The following is a 9146-nucleotide window of genomic DNA, read 5'->3' on the forward strand; positions in this document are numbered from 1 at the left end:
AATTACCTCCCTTCTCAAAAATCGCCAACTTCAATGGATGCTACTTTCTAAACTAATAGACTTAATTATACCTAGGGAACAAAAGAACTTAAATGGAAAATCGATTTCCTAGGAGTTAATGCTAACCTAATTCCAAAACTTACCTAAATGCAACCCTAAAAACGGCTAAAACAATAAACCCTAATACATTGAACCTAGACAACCTAATTAAACCTACCTAATTGCAATTAAGAATTACCAAAAACAGCCTAGAGCTCGAATTGAGCTCTAATGGCTGCCGCCCCTCCTTGGGGAAGAAGAAGACTAAAAAAAAAATACAACCTAAAAGAAAATGATTAAACTAAACATCAAACACTTTTGATAAAACTAAATTAAAATCTAATAAAAAAAAGAACTCCTAATTACACAAAGGCAAACATAAACAACACTATGCTGGAATTCATAAAAAAAACATCAAGAATTAAGACTCGATTTTTGGAATTTTCTCAATAGACCTAAAACACAAAAAACACAAAATGATAAAAATGATTATCTAGAGTAGTCCTAAAATGCTAACTCTACCACAACACACTTTGCAACACTGTAAAATCAATAAAATATGCAGACATGCAGTATGAAGTAGAAGCTTACACACACACCACTAGCAAACAAAATAAAAGAAATCGGCTAGATGAGATTCTAGCCGATTTTCACAATTTGAATAAAAAATCTTTAAAAATCAAAGACACCCAAATCAAGCAATGACTCAACCCTCAATAGATCTGCAAGAACTCACTAGAATCGGATCTATAAAGGGTCTATTAACCCAGCATGGCTGCTAAAACCCGAACTAAGGCAAAAATTGAAAATAAATCAAAATCGGCTAGAATGGATCTAGCCGATTTTTAATGAAAAATGCCTTTCTTCAAGTCCCCAACACCCAAAATAACTCAAACTGATCTTTTTGAAGGCTTTTTCTGTAGAACTAACACAAACACACACATTGGATAAGACAACCCAAATCGGCTAGAAGAACCTCTAGCCGATTCACACGTTTTTTTTGAAAAGTGATGAAAATCGATACTCGAACATGCAAACAATGAAACAATCCTAGGTCTAACGTGCTGGTCTATGCACGAATACTATTCTAAGGTTGAAACAAAAAGAAAACCAAGAAACATACAGAAAATAACAAAACCAAAAACCACACACAAAAATCGGTTTTATCTAGAAGAGAAGGAAGAAGAAGACCTACCTTTTGGAAGATCCGACGACCGGGGGGGTGAAGAAGAGCGGACCATGGCTGGAGGTAGACATCTTCTACAGTTCAAGGATGCTGTACTTCACCAAAAACGGCACCTATTGCAGCTGCTACACGTTGGAGATCCACCGATGATGGAATGTGAGCCGATTCGCGATCGGAGGGTGTAGAAAGCCGGATGGAGGTAGGGCCGGCTCACCTTGGTGTTGTGTTGCGCACTCCCGCCCAAGGTTAATGGTCTCCACCTCTGCTACACCTGCAAAAGTACAGAAAAATGGTGAAAAGACAGCAAGGAATAAGAAAGAAAGGAAAAGAAACCAAAGAAAGCTTGAAAATATGCTTGAAAATCAAGCATAGGTCGATCTTCAATGGCCAACACTTGGGAAAGATGGAGAGGAAGGAGCTGCTGCTGTAGAGTCACTGTAGGGGGCGTACAAACACAGCCAAAGACGCCTAGGGCTTCTCTAAAAAGTATATTTATACTTTTTGGAATTTGCAAAAACAATGTTATAAAAAAAATATTTTCTAGGCGCCTCTTTTTGGGGGGTTTTCAGAAAAACTTTTTGAAATGGATCTGGATAGGCGTATGGGTTGGGTTTTGGACTTTTAAAGAGTTGATCCAAGGTCCAATTGACCTAATTGGGTCGGATATGGATCTGATCCACCTCGAAATCCGTGCCCAAACACTGAAATAGCCATAACTCTCTCATTTTAACTCTGATTTTTCTGAAATTCGAACCATAGCCCCTTACTATCAAAACACATCTAAACATGGGTTTAAAACCTTAAACTTGACACAAAATGCATGAAAAACTTGTTTACATGATGTGCAATTCATGCATCATCAGCTCCCACAGAAGGAAAGGCACCTGTCACTTTCCCCAAGAATAAGCATAGCAATATCAGTGTAGGAAATTCCAAAACCAGCAGGGGCAGCAGTCAAGGCAACCAAGGCAGCAACTTGAGAGAGTATAAAAGCCAGATTTGGAAATATTGTGAAAATCGTGATAGACCTCTTCAATACAGTCCTCAGCAGAAAGGCAAGAAGCAGGAAGAACCAAAGTGCAAGGATTGGAGCAGGGATCGAGATTTCACACCTTTGGATAAGCCGCTTGACAAAGTCCTCGAATACATGTTGTCCAGTGGATTGCTCAGGCTCCCAAAAGCCGCCAGCCCTTCCACAGTCATGGGAAAATATATAGACCAGTTCTGCAGATACCATCAAGTAACAGAGCATGACACTGAGCATTGCTTCATCTTCAAGAATATAGTTCAAGACTGCCTTGATAAGAATCTCTTTGTCAAAAACGAAGAAGAAAAGCATCTGGATCTCCTAAACATGCAAGCTCAGTCAAGCTACCAGGCAAGGGTCAGTGCTCAGCAGAAGCCAAACAAGCCGAAGAAAGCAAAGCATGAAGGCTGGGGTTATGATCGTCAGCTTACCCCTCTAGGTCAGCCGATCGAAGAAGTTCTCCAATACCTGCTCGAGAAAGAAATGATCAAACTCCCAAAGCAGGATGATCCCCCTGTCACCAAAGGGAAATGGAAGAATCGCTTTTGCAAGTTTCATCGAGCGAGGGGGCATGACACGGAGCGTTGCTTCATCCTCAAAAACATTGTGCAGGATTACATTGATAAAGAGCTTCTGGTACCAGAGGAAGGAGAAGAGCAGACTGCAGTTCCGCCCAAACCATTTCCATACTACTTAGAGAATTGAAAATACCAAGAGTTTTCGCTTTCATCCCTTTCTGTTAGTCGTTTTGTAGGGGCAAGTCAGCCCAGTCTTTGTGACTTCTTTTTAGTTAAAATACTTGTAAATATTCAGTTTTGTTATCAACTTTTGCTTATCAATGAAATGTCGATTTTCTTTATATCTTCGAATATTCAATACTTCCTTCTTTTTGCTATATTGGGGCATTAAATTTCTTTTTCAAAATTCGGGACAATCCTGACATCATTCATGAGAGAAATGATATTACCTATGAGGGTCTTTCAAAAACCATGAAAATCTTAGTTCAAATATTTTATTACAACCTTTTTCAAAGATCAACCCTTGTGTTGATCATATTTTTCTACAAATTGATTTTGAATCATTGCATTTCAAAGATCAACCCTTGTGTTGATCATATTGATTTTGAATTATTGTATCTCCAAGATCAACCCTTGTGTTGATCATATTTTTCTACAAATTGATTTTGAATCATTGCATTTCAAAGATCAACCCTTGTGTTGATCATATTTTTCTACAAATTGATTTTGAATCATTGCATTTCAAAGATCAACCCTCGTGTTGATCATATTGATTTCGAATTATTGCATTTCAAAGATCGACCCTTGTGTTGATCATATTTTCTAAAAATTTGGTTTTCAAACCATTGCATTTCAAAGATCAATCCTTGTGTTGATCATACTGATTCCGAACCATTACATTCAAAGATCAACCCTTGTGTTGATCTCATTTTCCAAAAGTTGATTTCATTACATTCAAAGATCAACCCTCGTGTTGATCATATTTTTTTACAAATTGATTTCGAATCATTGCATTGCAAAGATCAACCCTTGTGTTGATCTCATTTTTCCAAAAATTGATTTCATTATATTCAAACATCAACTCTTGTGTTGATCATATTTTCTAAAAAAATGATTTCGAATCATTGCATTCAAAGATCAATCCTGGTGTTGATTATGTTTTCTAAAAATTGATTTCAAATCATTGCATTCAAAGATCTACCCTTGTGTTGATCATATTTGCTAAAAAATTGGTTTTGGATCATTACATTCAAATATCAACCCTCGTGTTGGTCATATTTTCTACAAATTGATTTTCAAATCATTGCTTTTAAAAAATTAACCCTCATGATGATCTCTCATGAATGATCCCCTTTCAAAGATTAGCTCTTGTGGTTAATCCTTCTTTCCAAAAATGATTTTTCTCGTCTTCTTCTCTCATTTTAAAGATCCCACATGCAGGCAGGATCAAACTCTTTTTCTCAACTTTTATCAACCCTTTGTTTATCCATTTTATCAATTTTTATTCATTTTTATTATTATTCATCCATTTTATTAATTCTCCTTGATTCTTATTTTCAAAGAATACCCCTTCAGGTTAAGGGATAAACCTGATGCCTCTTTCCCATGAGGTATTTCTTTTTTCTTCTTTTCTTTCTTTCTCCCCCTTTCAGGTTAAGGGATAAACCTGAAACCTCATCCTACGAGGTCCTTCTTTCTTCACGATAAGGGATAGTCTTGAATGTCTTTCTTCCTCTTTTAAAGCTTCATTAATCTCTGCCGAATCTTTTTCTTTATCAAATTTTCAAGCTTCGTTGATTCTTTTATCAAATCTTGCTAAAATTTTATTTTTTTTTCATTTAGGATAAGGGATAATCCTGAAACCCCTCATAGGAGCAACAATGCTACCTGTGAGAATTCTTTTACAAAAATAAAATTCCATAAAATTTCCTTGATTCTTCGCTTTTGTCAAAACTTCCATCAATTTCTATTCTTCTCAGATTTTATATCCTCTCCAGTCGAGATAAGGGGGCAATCAGATCGCATGCAAATAAATTCAATCCTCTAAATGGTCATACTCAATCCCAGGTCCGGTCCTCGCACTGGCAAATTTTTGATTAAAAACTTTCTGTCAGAAACCCGAGTTTTCACTCGGGCTTCTCCCTCTACTCTTTCGTTCGAAGTTCTAAGTTTCGACCAGGACTTCCTTTTGAATCCAATCCTCGCATTGGAAATCCTTCATTCTCCGAGTTCCAGCTCGGGTTTCTCTTCTATTATTTTCATTTGAAGTTCTGAGTTCCGACCAGGACTTCCTTTTGAATCCAATCCTCGAATTGGAAATTCTTCATTCTCTGAGTTCCAGCTCGGGTCTCTCTTCTATTATTTTCAGTTGAAGTTCTGAGTTCCGACCAGGACTTCCTTTTGAATCCAATCCTCGCATTGGAAATCCTTCATTCCTTATGGAAATTTGAGTTTCAGCTCGGGTTTCTCTTCTATTATTTTCAGTCGAAGTTCTGAGTTCCGACCAGGACTTCCTTTTGAATCCAATCCTTGCATTGGAAATCCTTCATTCTCCGAGTTCCAGCTCGGGTCTCTCTTCTATTATTTTCCGTCAAAGTTCTGAGTTTTGACCAGGACTTCCTTTTGAATCCAATCTCGCATTGGAAATCCTTCATTCCTTGTGGAAATTCGAGTTCCAGCTCGGGTTTCTCTTCTATTATTTTTAGTCAAAGTTCTGAGTTCCGACCAGGGCTTTCTTTTGAATCCAATCCTCGCATTGGAAATCCTTCATTCCTTTGAAAATCCGAGTTCCAGCTCAGGTTTCTCTTCTATTATTTTCAGTCGAAGTTCTGAGTTCCGACCAGGACTTCCTTTAGAATCCAATCCTCGCATTGGAAATCCTTCATTCCTTGTGGAAATTCGAGTTCCAGCTCGGGTTTCTCTTCTATTATTTTCAGTCGAAGTTCTGAGTTCCGACCAGGACTTCCTTTTGAATCCAATCCTCGCATTGGAAATCCTTCATTCTCCGAGTTCCAGCTCGGGTTTCTCTTCTATTATTTTCAGTCGAAGTTCTGAGTTCCGACCAGGACTTCCTTTTGAATCCAATCCTCGCATTGGAAATCCATCATTTTTTCCCCCTTCAGGTTAAGGGATAAACCTGATGCCTCCTGCTAACAAGGTATTTCTTTTCCTCCTTCCCAGTTCAGGATAAGGAGATAAATCCTGAAAACAAACCACCACACAGTTAGGATGTGACGGTCCATTGAATTCAGAATCTTTCATCAAATTTTACTCTCCTAGCTCATCTTATTTCTCAAAACTTTCAATCATATGTTGAGCTCATTTAGAAAATCCGGTCCTCGCATCGGTAACCTTCTAAATTCAGCGTTCTTATCAAATTCAAGATCTGACTTAAATCTGATATATTCCCAAAAGATCCAACATCTCACTGGTCATGTATTTCCAAAAGATCCAACTTTTGTTGGTCATGTATTTCCAAAAGATCCAGCTTTTACTGGTCATGTATTTCAAATGTTCCAGCTTTTGCTGGTCATGTATTTCAAACGTTCCAGCTTTCGCTGGTTAGATATTTCAAACGTTCCAGCTTTCGCTGGTCATGTATTTCAAACGTTCCAGCTGCTGCTGGTCATGTATTTCAAACATTCCAGCTTTTGCTGGTCATGTATTTCCCAAAATCGAAAGATTGCAACTCAAGGTCTCATCAAAATCTATATTGAATGATTATTTCACAAAGAATTCATGAAAACTTTGCCAATTTGCTAAAAGCATTTGTTGATTCTAAATATTCTTACTCCACAAAAAGAATTTTCTCAGATTACCTCTTGTATTTCCTTCCAAAAGGTGAAACTTTTTGCGAAAAGAGGTAAAATTCAAATCTTTTCCTGTTGATCAACCAAAAGGATGTAAGAAATGTCCTCAATATGATCAATGAAAGAAATCTTCAATGATGTTGAAAAGCCAGAAGCAAATTGATATTGATCTTGGCTATGGCGCATGTTTCAAAATGACTTTCTGGCAATCAGGCAGTGGGAATATCCTGAGCTACAAAAGAATCCACTTAATCCATATCTTTTCATTTTTTAAGCTGCAATCAAATATCCGCAAAAGGAATCTCTCAATTGTCGTCAAGATGAAGGCGAATTAAGCGAGTAGACCCCCGGGGTCAAAGAAGATTTGAAACATCTCCAAGATGACGGAGTTTGTGACGGATCCTTCCAGAGAAAGTTTGGATCACCGTCGAGATGAAGGCGGATGTGATGGGCAAACCGACAAACCCTAAAAAATATTTGATTCCAACTATCATCTAAAGATCTTTTGAGCCAATATCATATATAATCCCTGAGAAAAAGAAGGATCGGAGCATCTCCAAGATGAAGGAGTTTGTGACGTACCCTTCTCTGAAAAAGAGAGAAAAGTCAGGACATCCAAATGAAGGATGATGTGAAAAACCGAGAAAGCCCAAATGACTCAAAAAGAGTGCAAAAAGATCATCGTAGAAAAAACACCCAGATATCAAACTGCCAAAGTTGCGAGAAGTCATCTTTTCTCATGCAAAATTCTTTTATCAATATCTCTTCATTTCCTCCTTTTATGAAGTTAAGAATATTTCTTTTATTCTCATATCAGGGAAATGGATAGCTTCCTTGAAGAAAATCATCAGTGCTAAATTTTTGAATTTGACTCTTAAAACCGAGGAGTTAACCTCATTAGAGGAAATACTCTAGGTAAAAGAGGGAATATCTTTGCACATACATGCACATTTAGAAACATCTGAATCTGCTATGATTTTATCTTATTGGCAAAATTTTCTAGCTATTTCAAGAATTAAATAAACATTCAATATTCATTTTGATGCAACCTAGCGTTGTTTATATTTCCCAAAAAGAGTTGCCTCTGAAGGAAGTATCTCTTCCTGTCCCATCACGGTTTTCTCATTAAAGAATCCCGTATGGATACCTGTTATCATCGCAAAATTTTTAACTTTTGCAAATCAAACTGACCTTTGAAAAAGATTTTGAAAATAACTCGCCTCCATTTTTTAAAATGCGGGAAAATTCCGAAGAATGGGACTCGCCTGTCGGTACGAGGTTCAACCGTTCCTGCCACCTTTAACAGGGGTAATTGAACCAAGGATCAATCTTATGCTCTACTCTATTCAACTTGTCTAAATCATATTCTAATTTCTAAATGCACATAGAATCAGGCATGTGCTATGAATTTTCAGAAAATGCACATTTGAAAACATGATGTTTGCTTTGAATGATTGAAATATTCAGAAAATGTAAATCTTGGAAATGATATCACATGAGAAATCGTGAATTGGGATTTGAAATATACTTCTGAGAGAAATAAAAATCGATTTTGAGAAATCCTTGACATTTAATGAAAATCGATTCTGAGAGACTTGGTTTCTCTGAATTCAAACTTGGAAATTGAAATTCTAACTTAGAAAATTTGAATTTGGAACTTGAGAAATACTTGAAATATTCTTTGAAATTCAATGCTTTTGGGAAAATCGATTTTGCTATAAGACTTAGGAGATTTTGAGAAAATGAACTTCTTTGAATTGAAATTTGAATTGGAATTGGCAAATGCATGAAATGAATGAATATGATTTTGAGGAATTGAGAAATACTTTTTGTATTTTTGAGAAATGCAGTGCATTTTGAAGTTAGCCTAAGAGTGTAGGCTGAATGTGGCTAATGTGAAGATCATAAATCTAGATATCCTTCATATTCTGACTATGGCCATAAATATGAATTCCACCAAGTTTATAAACTTCATAAAAGCTAGTGCATGTGCCATTCGTGTAGACCATGGTGAATTTGTAAAAATATGCATGAATCATCATCCATCACACATTAAAATTATGAAAATAAACTATATGCAATGCAACCTAAGCTAAGCAAGAAATGTAAATTCTTATTCCAAAGTTTAATTACAAATTACATCACTATTGAAATTTAAATACATTAAAAATAAAGTCTTCAATGTACCTGCAAAACTAGAAAACTTGGTTAATGAAAATATGTTGGCTTTTCTAGATTTATCCAGTAATATCTAGAAATTACTGGATTTTGCTAGATATAAGCCTTTTCCTTGATTCCCTTAAATAAAAATGATAAAATAGGAATAAAGAATAAAGGTAAAATATGAAATTTCGAAATTGGGGTCAAAATGACCAAAATACCCCTAATAACAAGACTATGGCCTTGAAATTATGGTTTTTAGAAAGATATTTTGATAAAATGCAAGTTTTGAAATTTGAATGGAATAAACTCAAACCAAATATACTATGACATGATTAAAAATATGAAATTAGGGTTAGGGATTTCAAAATTTAGGTCAAATGACCAAATTGCCCCCGATAGCAATA

This window comes from Nuphar pumila, chromosome 4 (assembly GCF_984573655.1).
Source record: "Nuphar pumila chromosome 4, dmNupPumi1.hap1.1, whole genome shotgun sequence".
Lineage (NCBI taxonomy): Eukaryota > Viridiplantae > Streptophyta > Magnoliopsida > Nymphaeales > Nymphaeaceae > Nuphar > Nuphar pumila.